At 38.6% G+C, this 22,587-nt stretch overlaps 1 long non-coding RNA gene across 1 annotated transcript in view; it reads right to left on the bottom strand.

Moving 5' to 3' along the window:
• LOC148132918 (uncharacterized) overlaps positions 1–21,302 on the bottom strand; it is a 26,837-nt gene extending 5,535 nt beyond the window's left edge. Inside the window, exons 1-2 of the long non-coding RNA XR_015750743.1 lie at positions 21,212–21,302; positions 20,970–21,079 (exon numbers count right to left, since the gene is read on the bottom strand). This is a non-coding gene — a long non-coding RNA (uncharacterized LOC148132918). The remainder of the gene's footprint in view (positions 1–20,969; positions 21,080–21,211) is intronic.
• Between the last annotated feature and the right edge of the window lie 1,285 nt (positions 21,303–22,587).

The raw sequence follows: 22,587 nt of genomic DNA on the forward strand, positions 1-22,587 counted from the left end.
TTTGGACCGCAGTGTGAAGCTTGTACTTTTATAATTGATGCCACTATTCTTTTACATCTAGAACTAAAGAAAACTAAACTATGAGAACTGAAATCTGTTCCTCCTTGGATCAGATCAAAACCCATTCTCAGAGGGGCCAAGAAGCTAATGAGAAGGATATGATGGTGGCAATCCACTTCCACAATGGGTCAACAGCAGTGGCATTTAAGAATACAGTTTGCGATTAAAGGAGCAACAGTGGAGTAGCTGCTGATATGTCTATCATAAATTTATGTCCTTCTAAAATAAGGGCTATCAGAAAAATTATCTCCATATTTGTATGAGGCTTTTAATTGGTTCTTTCCATTTATTTCATTTATTTGATTTTTATTTATCTACTTTATAAATAATGGTCATTTCCATTTAGTTTCAACAGATTACTTGAGTTGAGGAAGGGGGAAAGAATTTTATCTCCTCTTTTTTTACAGCAAGCATGATTTTATATACAGTAGCTAACTTCTTTCTAAGCAAACAAAAAACAAAAAGCCAAATGTTTTCCTTGCTGCACACCTTTCCCAGTCTTTTGGTTAACTTCTTTTGCCATTTTGCCAGTTCTAGAATTTACTATAAAATGTGCAGTGACCAAAACTGTACAAATTACTCCAACAATTATCACGCCATGGATTTATAGAAGAGCATTATTAATATGGTAGCAATTTAGATTTCATTTTCAACTTATTATGGAATGTACCCTCTCTTTATAGCAATTGCACTTGTTACGGACTAAGCAAACGCACTATTTAAAATCCTAATAGTTTTACTTCTACGGCAGGTTCGTAATCCTGCACTTCTGATTGGCCCGCGAGCAGCGGATCCTGATTGGTCAATTCTGGCTGATCTGATTGGCTGTTAACGGGCGCCACTGATTGGCCGTTCCCAGCGCGGCAAACTCAAAAGCATTGGCTGTTGTGACAGCAGCCAGCCCTATAAAAGGGCTGCTGCCGCCCAAGTATTTCGCTCTGTTCTGAAGTCACTAATAAAGAGTTGAGTCACTACCCGATGCCTCGTCTCTGTTCCTTGCGCCCACGCTCCAGACATAACAGCACTGCTACCTCCAACTCCATTAGGGGAACCGTTGCTGTTGTTCTAATTGCCATAAGCTTGCTTTCATTCAGTTTGCTAATTTAAAGCCCATTTAGCTAGTTGGTAGTCTTTTTAATCTTGCAAGTCTGGAAAAAATCAAGAAACAAGAACCTCTTACATTGTGGAGAGTTATTTACTGCCAATATGGAAACTGTATCTTGAAGGATTGTCAAAGCAGTTCTCAATCCTTGTAGGTGAAGGCAGGGGTGGGCTTCAAAAATTTTAGCAACGGGTTCTCTGCCCGGTTGCTGGGTGGTCGTGGCCATGCTGGGTGTAGCCTAGTTGGCCTTCTGCACCAAGGCTGGTGGGGCGGGTGCTTTTCTCCTCCCCAGGCTCCAGAGGCTTTCCTTGAGCCTCCAGGAGAGCAAAAATGGCATCCACGGGCTCCAGAGGCTCTCTGGAAGGTGGAAATGGGCCCATTTCTGGCCTTTCTGAACTTCTAGGAGGCCCATTTTTTTTTTTTTTTGCCATCCCCGAGCCTCCATGCGCACCCTGCACTTACTGTACCTGCATCCAAACAGGCTGCTTAGGGACTCCTGGGTGGGCGGGGCCATCCAAGAGTGGGATTTGGGGGTTCTCCGAACTGCACAGAACCTTAGCTAGAGGCTCTCCCAAACCCCTGCAAACGCCCAGCAGCCCACCCCTGGGTGAAGGCACTCTGCATATCTCTCCTTTTTGAAAAGTATCCATTTATGTTCTTTCAACTGTTAGCAATTCACAAGAGGATCAGCTCTGATCTGTGACTGCTGAGTTTATACTGGACCTTTGATGAGGGCCTGAAGTGGGTGCCTCCTTCAGGCACTTTTTAAAGCCTCCTTTTAAAAATGAGAACTGAGTTCAGAAAGAGATGCAAAAGGAATCTGCATTTAGTCTCAATTGTAGAACAAAAAACAGGAAATGTTTTATCTATGATTAACCTTTTTCTCACCTCTTCACAGAGACTGTAATTGTCTGCTGTTTGAGGGGGGAATTTTTTTCTTCAATGCTGTGTTATCTGAAGCTGTATAAATCAAGGAGGGGAGAGCCCAGCAGCAGCCAGCTGGCGGGAATACAAAACACAATTCTGGAATTTCCTTCATATCACAGATACATTTATGATCAGTATGTCTGGGCATAGATTGTCCATCCACATTATCGTTTAGAAAAGATTGGCTGTAGAAATGATTTTGTTTCTCGGCTCTACAAAAGGGTGTTTGGTTTTATTTCAAGAACTAAACTTCATTGAACTAGCCAAAATAAATACAGAGAAAAATAGCATTTTTGCATAGTTATTTTAAACCAGCTGCAAGCCCATTCAGTGTGTTTTTGTTATGTATACCATGAATATGTGGGTTCAGAGCACTCACAGCCAGAGAATAAAGGGGCCTTACTCCTCTGGAAGCCTGGTTCCCTGACTATATCAGAGGCCATATGAAAAAGGAGTAAGCCAACAACAGTGATGCAACAGAGAATCAGTGTAGTCTAATGGTTAAATTTTAAAGCTTTGCATCTGGAATGTGGGGATCAAGTCTTCATCTGGATATAAAGCTCTGTGCACATTAGCACAATCATGCACTTTCAGCCCAAATTTAAAGACAGTAGGCTAAAGTAAAAGGAAACCTTCATTGAAGCTGTTCTCAGATCTTCAGGGAAAATGGGATGTCAGTAGAACAAGCCAACAAACCTCCTTGGGACTTAATTTACTTGGCTGCTTCTCTGGATCCAATGTAGTAAAATGTTTAGATGGTAGAATGGTGAAATGGTAAACAGCAGATTGAATTGCTCCCCCTTCTAATTCTGCAGAGACAAGCGTATCATCTTCTCTGTAGGCTAATCTTTTGACCTAACAAAAGCTCTTAGTGGACTATGGCAGTTATTCTGCAAGAGAACAGAAGTCTCTTGTCCACTGGAAATTGGTAATACATGCTGATCTGAGGATCTGGAGAATGGTTGGAATGAGAACGAATGAGAACTGTGATGGCAGCATTTCTGAATGAAGAATGGCTTTGTTGCAGACATCCTATAAAACCATGATTTTTAAAGTAGAGGGGAGGTAGCATTTCCCCTCTGTTGGAAGAAATATCCAGGTCCAATTCCAAGCTGGGAGAAATGCACTGGAGACAAAATGGAGGCTGAAGGCTGATTGGAAAGAAGGGTCCCTTGATTGATGAAGCAGAAGCACACGGGTAATTCTGGGCAGCTGACTACCCGGAGTTGAGAGTGAGGGGCTTTTATACCTTCTCTTGGGCTTTGAACTTGAGCTTCCTGTCCCTGTGCAAGAACATGTATTCTATTGGCTGTGGTCAGATTCCTATGGGGTCATGTTTGTCTGAGCTCCCAGGTTTGGTTGAACTTTGCTGGGTGATGCAATGTTCTCAGGAGATTGCAATGCAGTGGGCTCTGTGTCTTCTGCATAATGGTCCTATTATGTCCTGAAAAGCCATGTCTTAATCCCATCACCCTGGAGCTGAATGTCTTTTGTCTTGTAGATAGGTTGGCCCAGTCTTGCTGGGGCTATTGAGAAAGGTGGGGGCTGCTTTCCAAGAGCATGTTTCTCCTTTAGGGAAATATAATATCCTGCCTTTTTAAATATTTCCCAAAACATTTCATTCTTCTAGGAGAGGGTTGGGTGCTAACTTTGTACACCTCTATATCGTTTCATTACTCCTACCCCTTTGAAAAGCAAAGTTAAAAAGTATGTCTTCTCCTGGCAATTGTAATTCAATTAATAATCTCTGCTAGAGAGAGAGAAAGAAAGAAGAAAAAAAATGCTCATGATGAAAATGTAGAACTAGAAAAAAAGCCACCAGAATCACTTGGTTGAGTTGGGTGGCTATAGATTAAATTAAAAAAAAACAATACATAAATATAGGTAGTCCTTGATGTATCACCACAATTGAGCCCAAAATTTCTGTTGCTAAAGGAGATATTTGTTAAGAGAATTTTGCCCCATTTTACAACTTTTCTTGCCACAATTGTTAAGTAAATCACTGCAGGTGTTAAATCAGTAACACAGTTGTTAAGTGAATCCGGCTCCTCCATTGACTTGACTTGTCAAAAAGAAGCAGAAGGGGATCATATGACCCCAGGGCACTGCAACAGTCATAAATATGAGTCAGTTGCCAACCAACTGAATTTTGATCACATGACTATGGGGATTCTGCAGCAGTCGTAAGCATGAAAAAATGGTCATAAGTCATTTTTAGTGCCTTTGTATCTTTGAACGGTCACTAAATAAACTGTTGTAAATTGAGGACTCCCTGTATATTAAAAAAAAAAAACCTTTGCTTCTCCAATCTCCAGTAAATTTACTTTTGAATGAATCAGGAGAACCTGGTCGGATTGCAGACAACAAAAGAAAGCAATTGGTTGTATTGCAATGTGTTTCCTGGAAATGGTAACCCTCTCACCTCCCTCCCCACACCCCCTGATCTGCAGTATCAAGCCTGGCTATAAGTCATTAAAAAAACATTCTATTATTTTTAAGAATGTATTACTTGACCTATAGCTTGCGGCAACCTACAAGAGAAACTCTAATAACATCCACATTCTCAAATCAAACAAAAGCATTGCAAGGAAATTTTTAACTGCAATCAAGATGAAAAGTCTGTTTCTAAAAAGAAGAATATATGGATGAAATGGTCTGAAAGAAGAAAAAAAAATGTTTCCTGGTTCAGAAAGGATTAATGATGAATTCTCTGAGAGCCAATGTTTGTTAAGCTTGTTAAGATTAGAACATTGCAGATTAGAAGACAGCAGTGATATTAAATTTGAGCGGACTAGGTGTTAAACATTTAACAGCATTTTTTACTCCCTGACTTTCTTCAGCCTTGTTTAATTGTGCTTTGTCTGCTCCTGCAGGATTTATTAACCTGCCCCACAGATCTTTTATTTTTTTATTTTATTTTATTTGGTTTGTCAATTGCTTACAAGATAATAGGCATAAGTAAAAACATAGTTATGAATACATGGATACATATAAGAAAAATAAAAGAAACAATAGGACAGGGATGGTAGGCACGTTGGTGCACTAATGCACGCCCCCTACAGACCTCTTAGGAAAGGGGTGAGGTCAATAGTAGAAAGTCTAAGGTTAAAGTTTTTGGGGTTTGGGGAAGAAACCAAAGAGTCAGGTAGAATATTACAGACATTGACCACTCTGTTGCTGAAGTCGTATTTCCTGCAATCAAGTTTGGTGTGATTAACTTTGAGTTTGTATCTATTGTTTGCTCTTGTAGTGTTATGGTTGAAGCTGAAGTATTCATTGACAGGTAGGACATTGCAATGTATGATTTTATATACTATACTTAGATCGGACTGAAGGCAGTGTAGTTCTAGGTTTTCTAGGTCTAGAATTTCGAGTCTGGTGGCATAAGGTATTCTGCAATGAATAGAGGAGTGGAGAACTCTCCTTGTGAAATATTTCTGGACTTTCTCAACTGTGTTAATATCAGATACATAATGTGGGTTCCAGACTGATGAGCTGCATTCAAGTATTGGTCTAGCAAATGTTTTGTATGCTCTAGTTAGTAGTGTAATATTACCAGAAAAAAAGCAATGTAAGATTAGGTTAACAACTCTTAATGCCTTTTTGGCTATGTAGTTACAGTGGGCTCTAGCACTTAGATCATTAGAGAGGAGTACTCCAAGGTCCTTGACAGAGTTTGGATCATCAACAAGGTCTTGACTATTCAGCCTGTATTTTATTTTCTTTTTTTTTTGCCAATATGTAAGACAGAGCATTTATTTGTTGAGATTTGAAGTTGCCATTTGTTTGACCATTCTGATACATAGTCGAGGTCTTTTTGAAGGGTAGCAGGATTGTCTGTGGTATTGAATAGCTTTACATTATCAGCGAAGAGAACGCAGTTGCTCTTGCAGATCTAAGCTTCTCAGCTCTACTCTGGAGGGTTTCTGTACTCTGATATTCGCTCCAAGCCATTTATCATTTAGTTTTTGTTTAATGGAGGCTCCACTCATCAGCTGATTACATCCCAGATTCATTATCTTTAGGTCGCAATTTGATCTTGTACTAGGAACCAATTCCAATTCCCTCCCAATGATTGATGCTGGAGAAGATGAGAGAAGAGCTGGCAAACAAGATACCTCCAATTTACCAGAGAAGAAGGAGGGTGTCCTAGCTCTAATATTTGGGTTCCAAAACAGAGGAAGAAGGATAAAATAGCAGTTAAATTTAATACAGAGAAAACCATCGCAAAAAATAATAATCTTAAAATGCCTTCAAAATAAAACCTTTTTCTAAAAAGTCCAATATAAAATGGTCTCAAAGAAGAAATCCCCATACATTCCCAGCAGGCACCTGCTGGTATAGTTCCAGCAGGGACAATGGAGGAAATAAATGACAAGAAATCTAGAAGAAAACATAGGAAACCAGTGAAGAACCAAATTGGAGCTTCTTCCCTAACCAACCTCATGCCAGTTCGGATTAACAGAAGATTTTTTTAAAAAAAGGCTGCAGTTGCAAGGCAGCCCTGGTGTATTAAAAGATCTAGAGGTGCTGCTGTTGGGACTTGAATGGTTTTGTGAGTCAGACTGTTGATTCACCTCTCTGATTTATTGACTAGCTCTAGATCCAGAGTAACACGTGCAATATTAGTACTGCTGTACAAAATTCTAGTAAGACCAGTGGTGGGATTAAAACTTTTTTATTACCAGTTCTGTGGGCGTGGCCTGGTGGGTGTAGCCTGGCTTGGTGGGCGTGGCTTGGTGGGCATGGCAGAGGAAGGATACTGTAAAATCTCTGTTCCCACTCCAGGGGAAGATTACTGCAAAATCCCATTCCCTCCCCACTCCACTAACCTGCTTTCCAGCTCCATTCTCCTGTGCAGGGCAACAAAAGAAGACCCAGCCGATTAGCTAGGACATGGGAGGCAGAGAATAGATGGGGGCAGGGCCAGTCAGAGGTGGTATTTTCCGGTCTCCAAACAACTCAAAATTTCCGCTACCAGTTCTCTAGAACTGGTATGAACCTGCTGAATATCACCTCTGAGTAAGACCACACCTGGAATATTGAAACCAATTTTGGTCACCATACTACAAAAAAGATGTTGAGACCTTGGAAAAAGTACAGAGAAGAGCAACTAAGATGATTAAAGGTCTGGAGACTAAAACATGAAGAACGGTTGCAGGATTTGGGTTTGGCTAAGAAAACAGAAAAATTAGGGGTGATATGATAGCAGTATTCCAGTATTTGAGGGGCTGCCACAAAGAAGTGGGGGTCAAATTATTCTACAAAGCACCAGAGGGCAGGACAAGAAACAATGGTTGGAAACTAACCAAAGAGAGAAGCAACCTGGAATTAAGGACAAACTTCCTGAGGACAATTAACCAGTGGAACAGCTTGCCTTTAGAAATCATGGGCGCTCCATCACTGGAGGTTTTTAAGAAGAGACTAGACAGCCACTTATCTGAAATAGTATAGGTTCTTCTGCTTGAGCAGACCTCCAAGGTCCCTTTCAGCTCTATTCTAATTTTAAATTCTAACAAACATAGGATTTCTCCAGGTTTAGTGGGACCCTTAACGTTAGGACTTTTATATACAAAGCAGGCAGTAAAGTGACCAGCCTTCCCCAGCAAAGGTTTGTATCTGGGTTTGGTTGGATCAGAATGCATGTTGAGCAATGGTGGGATTCAAAAAATGTTACTACTGGTTCTGTGGGCGTGGCTTGGTGGACGTGGTGTGGCTTGGTGGGTGTGGTGTGGCTTGGTGGGCATGGCAGGAGAAGGGTACTGCAACATTCCATTCCCTCCCCACCCCACTAACCTGTTTTCCAGCTCTATTCTCCTGTGCAGGGCAACAAAAGAAGACCCAGCCGATCAGGTGGGACTCGGGAGGCAGAGGGGGCGCAGCCAGTCAGAGGTGGTATTTTCCGGTTCTCTGAACTACTCAAAATTTCCGCTACCGGTTCTCCAGAACTGGTCAAAACCTGCTGAATACCACCTCTGATGATGAGTCAAGTTCTTCTCTTCACACAAGGAATACTTTGTACTTGGTTAGAGCAAAAGAGGGAATCCAAGCCAGGACAGAATTGAAGTGAGCATGTTGAACCTGTGGTTCATATGCAAAGGAAGAGAAATCCTCTATGAAAGAGTTGGTGTTATCAAGCTTTGAGGTTGGTATAGGCTCCTCAGGTAAGATTGACTTACTAACAATAAAAAGTATTTGGAAGCAAGATTCAGAATGGATTTGTAACATCTGAGCTTTACAACTGGATGATTAATTATCAGCCATCGCATCTAAACCAGTGGATCGCCTTCCTTTATGCCACAGTGACTCAGAACAAGGCTGTATTCATGCATCCTGCTTAGGTTGCCTACAAGGTTTGTCTCTTTTCAGGGTATATTGAGCTTTGTACATTCCAAACAACCTGGGTCCATGCAACCTGGTAAGCCACACAAAATGCCAACAAAGTTTGCTACTGTATGGTTAACCTTAACTGACTTCAGAGTGATGTTTGAATGTTGCTGCAGAATGTTCACTTGATCTAGTAAATTGCATTTGATTGAAGATAGACTTCATGAAATTCAGCTGCAAATAGGGACCCTAATACCATTTTCAAACCAAATTGGATTTGTCTGATATCATGGAATGGCTTGAGAGTCAGACTGATGGGACTGATCAGAAGTCATTCAATTAGCAAGCTTCCTTTTTAATATAATAATTTATATTTAAGTAAATGTATACAATAATATAAATATTTAATATAATATAAGGCTATTTCTGGCATGTATTATAGCAGAGGTGTCAAACTCGCAGCCCAGGTGCGTCATGCAACTGGCCATGCCCACCCTCATTTTAGTGAAGGGGGAAAAAGTCACAATACATCACATGACAACATGACGCCACGAGTTGGACACCCCTGTATAGGTTTCCCTTTCCAGTGATGTCACTCTATATATAGGTTTCCCTTTCCAGTGATGTCACTCTATAAATGCACATTTGATTAAGGAAAACAACCTTTAACTGAAAGAACAATGGAATAAAGAAATTTTACAACAACAATTGCATGCAATCATATTAATGGCCTTTCATAGGATTTGAATCAAGCTGCACAGGCTTTCTTTTTTTAACTGGGAGCTTCTAGATCTGCAAAAGTACTATATATTACAGTAATTAAACTACAAAAAGGAGTTTGTTTTTATTGGAAGCAATCTTCCAATAACTATTGCTGACAAATTGGGTGAGTGGATAGGAAAATAATGGGGAAACTGGCTTTGTCTCTTTACTGATTTTCTGCCATCTCTCCTACAAGAATGAAATATTTTGAGAAATATTTAAAAGGCAGAATATTATATTTCCCTGGATGAGAAGAGGAGAAACATGCTCTTGGAAAGCAGCCCCCACTTTCCTTAATAGCCCACGGCAGATGTCAGCACTTAAGAGATAAAGAGATAGATAGCTATATTCATAAGCAAATAGCCCTCACTCAAGATCCAAACCAGGACAAAGCCATTAAGCCATAATAGGAATTGCCCAACACCCTTTCAGAACACAAGCCTCTTCATTGCATCATCTCAGCAGCAAACTTCAACCAAATCTGGGAGCTCACACAACCTACAGAACAAGCTATGGCCTCTTTATAACCCGTAAACAGAATACATGTTCTTGCACAGGAACAGGAAGTTCAAGTGCAAAGCCCAAGAGAAGGTATAAATAACCCCCACTCTCAATTCCATGTGGGCAGCTGTACCAGAACTACAAACATGTGGTTCTGTTCATCAATAAATGGACCTTCTTTCCAATCAGCCTCCAGACTCCATTTTGTCTTCAGTGCCTTTCTCCCGGCTTGGAATGGACCAGATGGATATTTATTCTAACAAAGACATTTCTCTTCTAACAAACCAGAGCTAGGCTTTTTTTGGGGGGGGGTGTTTTGGGTTTTTTTGGCTAATGCAAGATTGCAGAACAGAGATCTCAATTTGGCTAATCCAGCCGCTAACAGCTAGGTAGCCTACCTTTGGAGAGATATTTCTCCCCACACTTCTAACCTACCTTAAGCAATTTATAGACAAAAATGGCATATTATCTACTGGTTTGCCATATCTTCCCAACATCCTTTGAAAAGAATAAAAAGACATTCAGATGTTAACCTAATAGCCAATATTGCCATTATGTTAATTAAAATACTAGGTTTATAATCAAGAAAACAATGTATGGATAATATCAATAATATAGTACCTTATTACTATTAATTTTACAAAACTTTCTACCAACACAGATGATGGTGATTTTCCTCAAACTTTTCATTTTTGGCCTTCTCCTTTTCCTTAATGTTGACTAATGGCAGGCTGGGAACTCTGTAGTTATGCCAAGTTGTTGCTTCTACTTTCTAAGCAGGGTGTCCATAAAATGGAAACATCATTTTATTTTGAACTTGGAACACTACAACTTCATTTTAGCAGTTCTGCCAAGCTGTTTCAGATCAATTGCAATTTGGCAGAAATAAACCTAGAACTTTTGAGTTGTTCCAGGATCTGGAAGAAATAAAATCTAGATCAACAAGAGGACAAGTCTACAGTATGTATCATAACTGTCTCCCAGCTGTCAGAGTTACTTTGTCTGCTCTTCTAGTGCCTTCTCTTTCTTCCTTTTTCTATCTGCCAGCCTTGTCTCAGTATGGCATAACCCATCAAAACACCAGAAATATGTTTTGATTTTGGGCACAGATTGCACAGAGAATGTTTTGAAAGAGCAAAAAGAATATTATTGCTCTAATATGACAAACATTGCTTCAGTGATGGCATAACTTTACTGGCCTTATTTCTTCTTTACTTCTTGCTACATTTTCGAATTGTTGTGCCATGAACCACATTCTTAATTCTGAGTAACTATCTTTCCAATAATTTTATCTTACAGCTGAACTTAGATTTAAAATAACCTTATTGTCACTTTGAATGTACACAAATCGGCATACATTAAAATTAAATTTCGTTGCATACAGCTTTCAAAAGGTTTCCACATTCAATATACACTACATAAATATAAATAAATAAAAATAATTAATAAATACATACAGAATTATGCATATACCCATATATATTATATGATATAGAGAAACAACACGGTCTAGTCTGGATGTAAACATGTACATGGAGAGAAAAACAATCTTGCAAGTTTACCAGATGGATGGTATAGGCAATAAAGCTGTTACAGAATCTGGTAGTTCTGCTAGATTTGATTATTTATTAAATAATAATTACATTACACCTAATACTTCCATTTTTGCCTAATTAGACAGTTCAACTGTCATTGTGGTAATTGGCAAACTATAGGAATTATAATCCATTGAATAGGAAGTCAGCCTAGTCTCCAAAGCACCTGAAGGCAAGCAGCAGTAGATGAAAACTAATCAAGGAGAGAACCAATCCAGGAAAAAGAAGGCATTTCCTGACAGAACAATTAATCAGAGTCATTTGCACCGAGACAAATTCTTTGTGTGTCCAATCACACTTGGCCAATAAAGAATTCTATTCTATTCTATTCTATTCTATTCTATTCTAGTCTAGTCTAGTCTAGTCTAGTCTAGTCTAGTCTAGTCTATTGAAATAATTGATTAATAAATAATCAATCAGTGGAATGGCTTACCTTCAGAAATTGTGGGTGCTCCATCATTGGAGGTTTTTAAGGAGAGATTAGAATACAATTTGTCTGAAATGGCATAGAGTTTCCTGCTTGAGCAGAAAGTTGGACCAGAAGACGTCTAAGGTCCTACCAACTTTGTTATTCTATTCTATTGTTATATTTGGAGAACACCAAGCTTGAAAAAAAGATATATAATAACAGGAAAAAGACCTGAGATTATACTTTCTCAATGGAAAAATATGTCAATTATGCTAAACGCTAATGTGGTTTGTTTTATTTTGGTGTTGTACGAATCCAGACAATGTAGCCTTAAATAAACTGTTTAAAGCAAAGTATTATTTAGGAAAGCATATATGACCTATTATTTAGGAAAGCATTTTTGATCCTAGGAGATGATGATCTTTGAGATCATCATAGGCTTATTTCTGTTGACATTTTGTTAATAGCGATAAATTTCCAGAGCAAGAATGTTGAGTATATGAACAGAGGACTGCCAGATATAACTCTTTGTGGGAAACAAAAAAATCATTTTCCAAAACAGAAGACTAGATTTGAAGGCAAGGTGCAATTTTTAGTGAAAAGTGCTATGTTCAATGTTGGTAATGGTTTCCAGTCTTAAATAATTAAGGATTTAGTTCTAGTTTGTTACACTGAGTGATCAGGAAGCTTCAACCAAATTCTTCCTGGAAGGAGAAGCCTGAAGGCATATGACTATGAAACTCTTATCCTGGATTTAAATCTAGATCAGAGTTCTTCTTTCCATATTTTACTCTGTGTAACAGTAAATTGACTGTTTCTCACATTCACTTGATGGTAGCAGATGACTGAATATCCCTTGCGCCCTTGCTCTAAAAATGTTAATTGCTAACAGAATCCAAACAGTTTGTGGCAAAATGTTTGTCAAATACCATGAGTAACTTGCATATTTGCTTCTTTTTGGGCTAGCATGTTGTAGTATCCATGTCATTGTGATTTATTTAATAAACCACATTTAAATAAACCATGAACTGGGGCAATGTTTCTCACCAACCCAACTGATATGCCACTTTTATTTTCCTTACAATGATTACGTCTGTTCAATTTTTGTCCCTTACAATTTACTAAACTAGTAGTATAGAATATTTGGGTGAAGGCCACTTGTAGTTTTCAAGGTTTCTATGCCGCTAAGACATTATCTGATCTTTTATCTCATGGTATTATTTCATGACTATTTTATCTCATGACCATGAATTGAGACCACGTTCTCAATTTACATTTTCAAAGTGATTTAATAAAAGATTAAGGTTGTCCATATTTTTAAAAAATCTGAAATCTATGCTAAGACAGTGACCAATTTTGTTTCTCACAGTTCATCGTAAGAGATTTTAATCAATTGTATTAGTGCTATATTAATAACTAATGAAATAAGATATTTACCAACACATCATCTTTGATCTTTGACAGGGGCTTTCTTGTTAATTTCTAAGACATTTGGTAAAAACAAGCATGTGGGACATTTTCCTGCCTGCTGCCAGAATGTAAAATGCTAGAATAGCTCATGTTTTTCTCTGACAGTGTTTGGTGCCAAGTGGAAAACTCCTTACTCAGGAACAGACTTTGACCAGCTTTTGAACTGTATGTCTGTTTGGCTTACAGTTTTTTTACGATCCTACTAACATTTTGCCTGCTTACTTTTGAAAAAGAATTTATCATTTTCTAATTTTGAATTTTATCTTTGTGTCCTTTAAAAATATATTAATAGCTTCAGTGCTTTTTGTCTTTGTTGTGAGCCGTCTTGAGTGTGATTCATGCAAGAGTAGGACATGACAATTTCTAACAAATAAAGGGCTAGCAATTATTGACTATTACAAATGTATTTGTAACTTCCCCCAGCTTTATTTCCTTGGCAATCTTTTTGCTTTCACTTCCCACCCCACCCACTAGTCATCAGTCATTCTTCATATTAAGAGCATGCAGTGCCCTTCAAGGACGATGTTCTCATTGAGAAATTATTGTCATATGTTTCCAATTAACATGTGTTGAGAAGTTTCTCAGCATGATTTTTTTAATGTATAGCTTTTAAATTCTATACAGATTTGCCAAGTTTGAAGCAAAATATTTATCTAGTGCATAACATAATGCATCTAGTTCTTTATGAGAACTTGAGAGGGGGCATAATGGATTTGCTATCGTCTTATATTGTAGATATCAGATAGGTGTTAGAAGTTCAGTACAACTCATTTCAAAAAATGTAAATCATCTACAGTATTTCACATGACTGTGGATATGGGGATTAAAATCACCTTAGGAAGTCAGGATCTGAACTGATAGTGAATAGCCACCAATAGGCAAATTAAAATGTTGCAAAGTCCATTTTCAATTCCAAGCTTTTTTAAAGTGTGCATCAGTTGTGAAACACCTTGCTAAGAAAACATACCAGCCATAAGCTCAGCACTGTCAGTTTTCAGATTCCAGCTGAACACATTTTGCTTTTTCAGGTATTTTATCATATCAAGAGGTCCTTGGCGCTTTCTGAGTTTGGTTGTTTTCTTACTTTCTGAGCTTGGTTGTACTAGCAGTGATGATGTTACCTAGTTTGAGTAATGAAACAACTGCAAGAAAACAACCAAGCTCAGAGAGCAACAACCCTTCATTTCAACCCTGAGCTACAAATATCGTCTTTTATTTTATCATATTGTTGGTTTTATCTATCAGTATGGTGGGATGGAAGGGGATGGTTTGGTTACTGAAAGCATATATGTTTCGGTATGGTAAATAATTATGAAATCAACATTCATAGATATTAATATATATTTTAAATAAAGGTGTAAATTTCTATCTATAATGTTTAACACAAAATCAAAATAATTACTTCTGAATGGTCTTAAACTACAGCTAGAGAAGTATTCTAAGAAAGGAAAACATAGGTTGAATAGCCTTTGAAATCACCTAGTTAAAAATATAGCATCAAGGTTTCTTGTGAGGATACAGAAGAAAACATGGGAATATCATACTACATTACTGCTGCTTGAGTCTGCGTAAGATATTCCCCGATATATAAGAACCACATTTGCTAATTGAAACCACATTCTTTTAACTTAAAGGTGGGGGGGAATAGATATGTAACAGCAAGAGAACATTTATCTATACAGCTGCTGGCTTGCTGCCATTAGGCAGCAGAATCCTAAAAACGATCCTTGTTTTATATGCCAGTGCAATTGATCTTTTGCCTAGCAGCCAAAAATGATGTTGTTAGTTTTTACGAAGCCAAGTGACTAGAACTTCTCTGCTATGTGATCATGTTGATTAACTCTAAAGCAAATTTGCAGGCATGGCAGCACTGAATAGTTGAAGAAAGGAAAGATCATACAGGAAGGCTGCCAAGAAAAGAGACAAAATTTCAGCTGCTGCCAAAAACATATTGCAGTTGGCATTTGGTTTCCTGCAGATGTCAGACATATCCCATATGGAGTTAAAGGGTGGTCCCAGTGCTGGATCCATGGAAGGAAAATTCAATAGTGGCAGCAACAGATGAGGCAGTGCCAAATTAGGACAAAAATGAGAAGCAAAGATTGGTTTGTCTAATAAATTCTGTTTCAGTGGAGCCCCAAGGAAAGAAAACCCACAGTTTCCAGATGTCCTCCTTGTATACTTCCCACTATATCAACAAGCCAACCTAAATAAGAGATCAGATAAATTCCCAGATGGAAAGGATGCAGTTGTGCCCTTTGACATAATTTTGCAAGATACAAACTACAGCTGAATTATTTGCTCCAACTTATGGTCTTTCAGACATTCCATGCTCAAAGCACATGAAAAGCCAAGAGTTTATTCTCTTTCCCAGGAATGACTGGAACTGGCAATGAGATATCCTTTAAGTATTATGGATAATTCCCATAGTTCTCTATCTGTTGTCATCAATAAAGTTAAATCCAAATCAAAACAAATATTTGACCAAAACAATATTTTATTGGCATATGTAGTATTTTTGATGAATGATAAATATGTACAGAAGGAAGATGTTTAACAGTTTAATTCACAGTTCTTGATTAGGTTTATGCCACAGTATATGGACAGGAAGTCATAGCCTCTTTCTAAAAATACATTTACTGAATTGGGAAGGAGAATTCTTAATAATCAGTATGATAGTGGCCTTCCTGTACCTTCTTATATACCTAATGTAGAAACCTTTAATCAGTTCTGCATGATTTCAATGTATAGCATTTTCAGTCACTTAAATGTATAACAAATGCTCATCCTGATATTGCAAACCTTTCACAAATTCCAAACATTGCATATGTTTTTAAAAGTATTGCAATTATGTGGATAGAGATAGAAATAGCAATCATGCACACATGCACACACGCACACATGCGTGCACACACACACACACACATACTGTTTCACAGTGCTTTACTGCCCTTTCTAAGCAGTTTACAGAGTCAGCATATTGCCCTCAACAATCTGGGTCCTCATTTTACCGATCTCGGAAGAATGGAAGGCTGAGTCAACCTTGAGCCAGTAAGAATCAAACTGCAGTCAGTCAGCAGAATTAGTCTGCAATACTGCATTCTAGCCACTGCACCACCATGGCACATACCATATTGGCACATAACACAAAATCTGTTGCTGACTTTTATATACTGCTCAAAAAAATAAAGGGAACACTTAAACAACACAATGTAACTCCAAGTCAATCACACATCTGTGAAATCAAACTGTCCACTTAGGTAGCAACACTGATTGACAATCAATTTCACATGCTGTTGTGCAAATGGAATAGACAACAGGTGGAAAACATAGGCAGTTAGCAAGACATCCCCAATAAAGGAGTGGTTCTGCAGGTGGTGACCACAGACCACTTCTCAGTTCTGATGCTTTCTGGCTGATGGTTTGGTCACTTTTGAATGCTGGCGGTGCTTTCACTCTAGTGGTAGCATGAGACAGAGTCTACAACCCACACAAGTAGCTCAAGTAGTGCAGCTCATCCAGGATGGCACAACAATGCGAGCTGTGGCAAGAAGGTTTGCTGTGTCTGTCAGCGTAGTGTCCAGAGCATGGAGGCACTACCTGGAGACAGGCCAGGAGGGCCATCAGGAGATGTGGAGGAGGCCATAGGAGGGCAACAACCCAGCATCAGGACCGCTACCTCCACCTTTGTGCAAGGAGGGACAGGAGGAGCACTGCCAGAGCCCTGCAAAATGACCTCCAGCGGGCCACAAATGTGCATGTGGCTGTTCAAACGGTCAGAAACAGACTCCATGAGGGTGGTATGAGGGCCCGACATCCACAAGTGGGGGTTGTGCTTACAGCCCAACACTGTTCAGGACATTTGGCATTTGCCAGAGAACACCAAGATTGGCAAATTCACCACTGGTGCCCTGTGCTCTTCACAGATGAAAGCAGGTTCACACTGAGCACATGTGACAGACGTGACAGGGTCTGGAGACGCTGTGGAGAATGTTCTGCTATCTGCAACATCCTCCAGCATGACCGGTTTGGCAGTGAGTAAGTAATGGTGTGGGGTGGCATTTCTTTAGGGGGCCGCGCAGCCCTCCAGCTTGCCAGAGGTAACCTGACTGCCATTCTGTACCGAGGTGAGATCCTCAGACCCTTTGTGAGACCATATGCTGGTGCGGTTGGCCCTGGGTTCCTCCTAATGCATGACAATGCTAGACCTCATGTGGCTGGAGTGTGTCAGCAGTTCCTGCAAGACGAAGGCATTGATGCTATGGACTGGCCCACCCGATCCCCAGACCTGAATCCAATTGAGCACATCTGGGACATCATGTCTCGCTCCATCCACCAACACTACGTTGCACCACAGACTGTCCAAGAGTTGGGGGATGCTTTAGTCCAGGTGTGGGAGAAGATCCCTCAGGAGACCATCGCCACCTCATCACCGCCCAGGCGTTGTAGGGAGGTCATACAGGCACGTGGAGGCCACACACACTACTGAGCCTCATTTTGACTTGTTTTAAGGACATTACATCAAAGTTGGATCAGCCTGTAATGTTTTTTTCCACTTTAATTTTGAATGTAACTCCAAATCCAGACCTCCATAGGTTGCTAAATTTGATTTCCATTGATAATTTTTGTGTGATTTTGTTGTCAGCACATTCAACTATGTAATGAACAAAGTATTTAATAAGAATATTTCATTCATTCAGATCTAGGATGTCTTATTTTTGTGTTCCCTTTATTTTTTTGAGCAGTGTATAATGTGGATCATTTCCCACTTAAGTAGCAGGAAACTCTGCTTGTGCAAATTTCTTTCAGAGCAGCCATGAATTTGTTTATGTAAAGTCATGTTTTTCATGCAAGTAAATGGCTACTGATACAAATGAGCTGGCAATCTGAGATGGCATGGAATTGCTTACTATTTCATGCCAGGAAGGAATCATATTGTGGTTTTCAAGCAGTGTTTCTTAGGATCTTCAGAGGGTGAACTTGGGTTCCTTGATAAAGTAAAGTAAAGGCAGTAAAGGCAGCTAAGCTTTTCCTTAGATTAGGTTGTATACTGGTCCTAGCTTTCTTAAGGGGCATTTCCTCAGGGATTTTTAGCTAAACCCATTTACAGCAGAAATGTTTCAACATACATGTTCCTTCTAGGAAGCAGCTTCAAAGTTATGTATTAGTGGCAGGATTTCTCTTTCCTTCCCTCCATTCAGCACTGGATATTTTTAAAGTCCCAAATCTTCTATTTGAAGGATGATCAGTTTGGAAAAACATGACTATTTGAATAAAGCTAGTATTACAAAGATTTAGAAAGTTTAGGATAAACAAACTTGCTACAGAATGCTGGCTAAAAGTAGCTTGATTATACTCTTGGCTGTGGCTCAAGTTGGATCACTAAATTAGGAAAACAGTCTATCTACATTAGACTCATATCCATGCTTACTTGAAAGTCCAATTGAACAATGTGAAGCTTTCTTTAAAGTAAACATACATAGAACTGCACCAAACTTAAGCTTTCCAAGTCAATATGAAAACTTTCTTTTGGAGATTAAACCTGATATGGCTTTTGGATGAAAATACATTTTTGGAAATAAGTTGACACTGCTGTTTTCATTATAAACAAATGAATTTCCATAAAACTAAACATCCTTTCAGTGACAGATCAGGCTAAGGTGTGCAGGGAGGGAAATCAAAGCTATTCTGAAATTTACAGATAAATTGTATTTTGATTTAGACCTACATGAAGTAAACATTGTAAATTATTTTTTCCTTGGTGGATTGCATTCTAAATCTGTATGTTATAAGCAAGCACAAGTCCATGTAATGAATCTAAAGTTAGCATTGAAGCTAACCTTTTGGGGTGTGCATATGCGATCTAACTTAAACCAAAGGATAATCTTGACAAAATCAATCATATTTAAAAGCTATTGATTTCATGATTTATTTTACAGATAGAATAGAATATAATTCTTTTTATTGGCCAAGTGTGATTGGACACAAGGAATTTGTCTTGGTGCAAATGCTCTCTGTATACATAAAAGAAAAGATACATTCATTGAGAGTCAAGAATCAAAAGGTACAACACTTAATAATAGTCATAGGGTACAATAAGCAATCAAATCATACTAGGAAACAGTCCATATAAATCGTAAGGATACAAACGACAAAGTTACAGTTATACAGTCACAAGTGGGAGGAGATGGGTGATAAGGAGTGATGAAAAGATTAATAGTAATAGTAGCACAGCTAGCACAACTTTGTAAATAGTTGGACAGTGTTGAATGAATTATTTGTTTAGCAGAGTGATGGCATTCGGGGAAAAACTGTTCTTGTGTCTAGTTGTTCTGGTGTGCAGTGCTCAATAGTGTTGCTTTGAGGGAAGGGGTTAAAACAGTTTATGTCTGGGATGTGAGGGGTCTGTAAATATTTTCAAAGCCCTCTTTTTGACTCGTGCAGTATATAGGTCCTCGAATGAAGGCAGGTGGGTAGTAATTGTTTTTTCTGTAGTCCTAATTACTCTCTGAAGTCTGTGTCTGTCTTGTTGAGTTGCAGAACCAAACCAAACAGTTATTGAGGTGTAGATGACAGACTCAATAATTCCTCTGTAGAACTGTATCAGCAGCTCCTTGGACAGTTAGAGCTTTCTGAGTTGGCGCAGAAAGAACATTCCTTTTTGATGACGTTTTTGATGTTAGGTGTCCATTTTAGGTCATGTGATATGATAGAACCTAGAAATTTGAAGGTCTTTACTGTTGACACTGTGTTGTCTAGTATTGTAAGAGGTGGTAGTATGGGAAGATTTCTTCTAAAGTCTACCACCATTTCTACGGTTTTCAGTGTGTTCAGTTCCACATAACAATGTAGTGTAAAAGTGTGTTTAATATTGGTGGATTTCCACAATTGCTGAATAGTATTTCTCTTTTTATTATTATCTCAAGTGGAACAGGAGACCCACTTACCATGAAAAGATAGAAGATAGATGATGGCAAGAGAACAAACACACATCACTGAAAAGCACTTTTTCTTCAGAGTTATAGAAAATGGCTTGCAGAAGAAATTAATAGAATAAATATTTGTTTAGAAACACTGACTTTGTACTGAGCTACAATGGCTTATCCACAACATATCATGTGCAGTAACTGAAGTTTTGCTCTTGCTTCTGTTCCTGTTATGGATGTCTAATCTATCAAAAATGTCCTCATATGATGGACATCACGGACCAGCTCATCAGTTCTGGTGTAACCACTGCTTAATGTTGGTTTAAAAGGACCAGGTTGGAGAGAAACGTGAAACCTTTCCATTTTTAAAATGCCTTCAGTTAAATAAAAATAATATAAATAATTTATCAAACATGGAATTGAATAGACATAGCTCCAGTTGTTCTTTGCCCAAAAGTTACTTTTAATTTGATATTCTGTTACATGTTACTTTGGTTCCTCAGGATGCACATAACAGCTGGTAAATTAGGATTTTCGCCTCGAAGTGAAAGAGTTCTAATGACAGTCATAATATAAACTAGAATCAGTCTCCCCAAGGATGATGAGGTGAAACTATACCAGAGAGCAGTTGTGACAGCATGAACAAACCCCCCCCCTTTTGTATCCATGTTGATACAGAGAGCATGTCTTTCAAAAGATTTGCATATATATTAATCTCTCTTCCCACAATCTTTTTTGAATTGTCATTCCACTCAGTCCTTAGAAGAATAAGCCAGGCTTATGCGGGCGGTATACTGTCTATCTATCTTGGTTTTGCTTTGTTTTTCCCTCTCCCTTTGTGCTTCATCCAATTTCTCCACTCAGTGTATGTTATATATTTGCATACTTACCTATGATGGGTTGGTCCGTGGCGGCGGGAGATTTGAAGAGCCATCATTGGCCACGAGCCGCGAGCAGCCGACTATAAAAAAGGCTGCTGCGGTTTCTCCGGGTTCAGATCCTAGAAGAAAATAAAAAGAACTGGGTCTCGAGTCTCTTTTCCCACAACGCAACAGTGTACATTCAGGAAGAAGCAGCCAAGCAAAAGACTTGAGGAACTATTAGGAACAAGAACCAAACACTGGTGTACAACCTTCTCTCGCTGCTTATCCTTGAAATATATTGAGATTAGAGCTTCCATCGCAGCCACTGCCACCATCAGGATAGTAGTTTATCCATGTGTGTCCTCTGTTGGACTTGGAGTAAAACATTTACTTGATCAGAAATAACTTGTTTACTACACAGCTATGCCTCCATAATTATTTGACCTTAACTTTAGCTCAAACTTTACCAACCATGTAGGCCTTTCTTTAATTGTGTTAGTAATTTTAGACAGCACATTTTATTTAAAAATAAAAGTGCTACAGACTGTGAAATTATTGTACGCAAACTAGTGTGTGTACAAAATATCTCTGTGCCAGTGTGATGAGGGCTGGGCCATGACTAAGTCAGCCACTTTCTCTCAGTTCAGTTTCTACCACACCAGGAACTTCTTTTGGAGATAAAATGAAGGCAGAGCCTTATTTCTTCACTGCTAGAAATAAAGAGGGATATAAATCTAATGAATAATAACAAGTTACTACTAAAGCATAGGATCAGTTTCACTGGTATCAAAATAATGTTTACTCATAGGGTATAAATAAACTGGCTGATAAGACTTAGTATATTGCCTCCCATTTCTTTCAGACCCTTGGCCTATTGGTGTATGCACTTTCTATGTCTGGATCTTTAGTAATGTCATCCCATCCTACTGATACCTCTGCTGAAAGATTAGCCAGATAGCAGGCTTGAGACTTACATAAGAAAGAAAGAAAAAAAACAATGGAATGATATTGTTTTATCAATCTGATTTCTTCAGTATTTGTTGCTTTATTATCCCAAGCGTATGTCCTAAATCACATTGGACTTTCCAGAATAGTTTAACTAATACCATAAAATAATCCGGACATATTTCAGGGTAACTGCCCTGTTGTCATATCTGTAATCTGAAACTAAATGGCAAATACCAATAGCATTGCAATAAATAGTTTCCTCACAAACAACCATAGGTGCTGAAGTATTCTTCAAAGCTGCACGCATGGACATGGGGTGGAATTACTGAAAGTGATCAGATAACAATATCTGCCCAATGCTGACTGGACAAAAAAAATGCATGCATGGTGATCACAATATGTACAATGACCGTTTACAATACAATGGCTGCTTATAAAAAACATTCTGACACTTGAGTAGAAGTAGAAAGTTTTATTTCATCAATATTGAATCTATATTTTCTGAAGAATAATCCTTCTATTGACTCTTAGTTCTTAGTATTTTATCTTAGCTTCAGTTTTGTTCCTATAACACTACCTAGTTGATTTCTATTTTTTAATCTATTAAGAGGTCTGTGAGCATTTTTCTATGATTTAGAGTTTAGGATCAGCACTGCACCCAATCTAATTTCATAATGTTAGTTATATAATTAAGAGT

The sequence above is a fragment of the Notechis scutatus genome, chromosome 1 (assembly GCF_049901735.1).
Source record: "Notechis scutatus isolate UNSWTSFEM ecotype Mainland chromosome 1, rNotScu1.2, whole genome shotgun sequence".
Lineage (NCBI taxonomy): Eukaryota > Metazoa > Chordata > Lepidosauria > Squamata > Elapidae > Notechis > Notechis scutatus.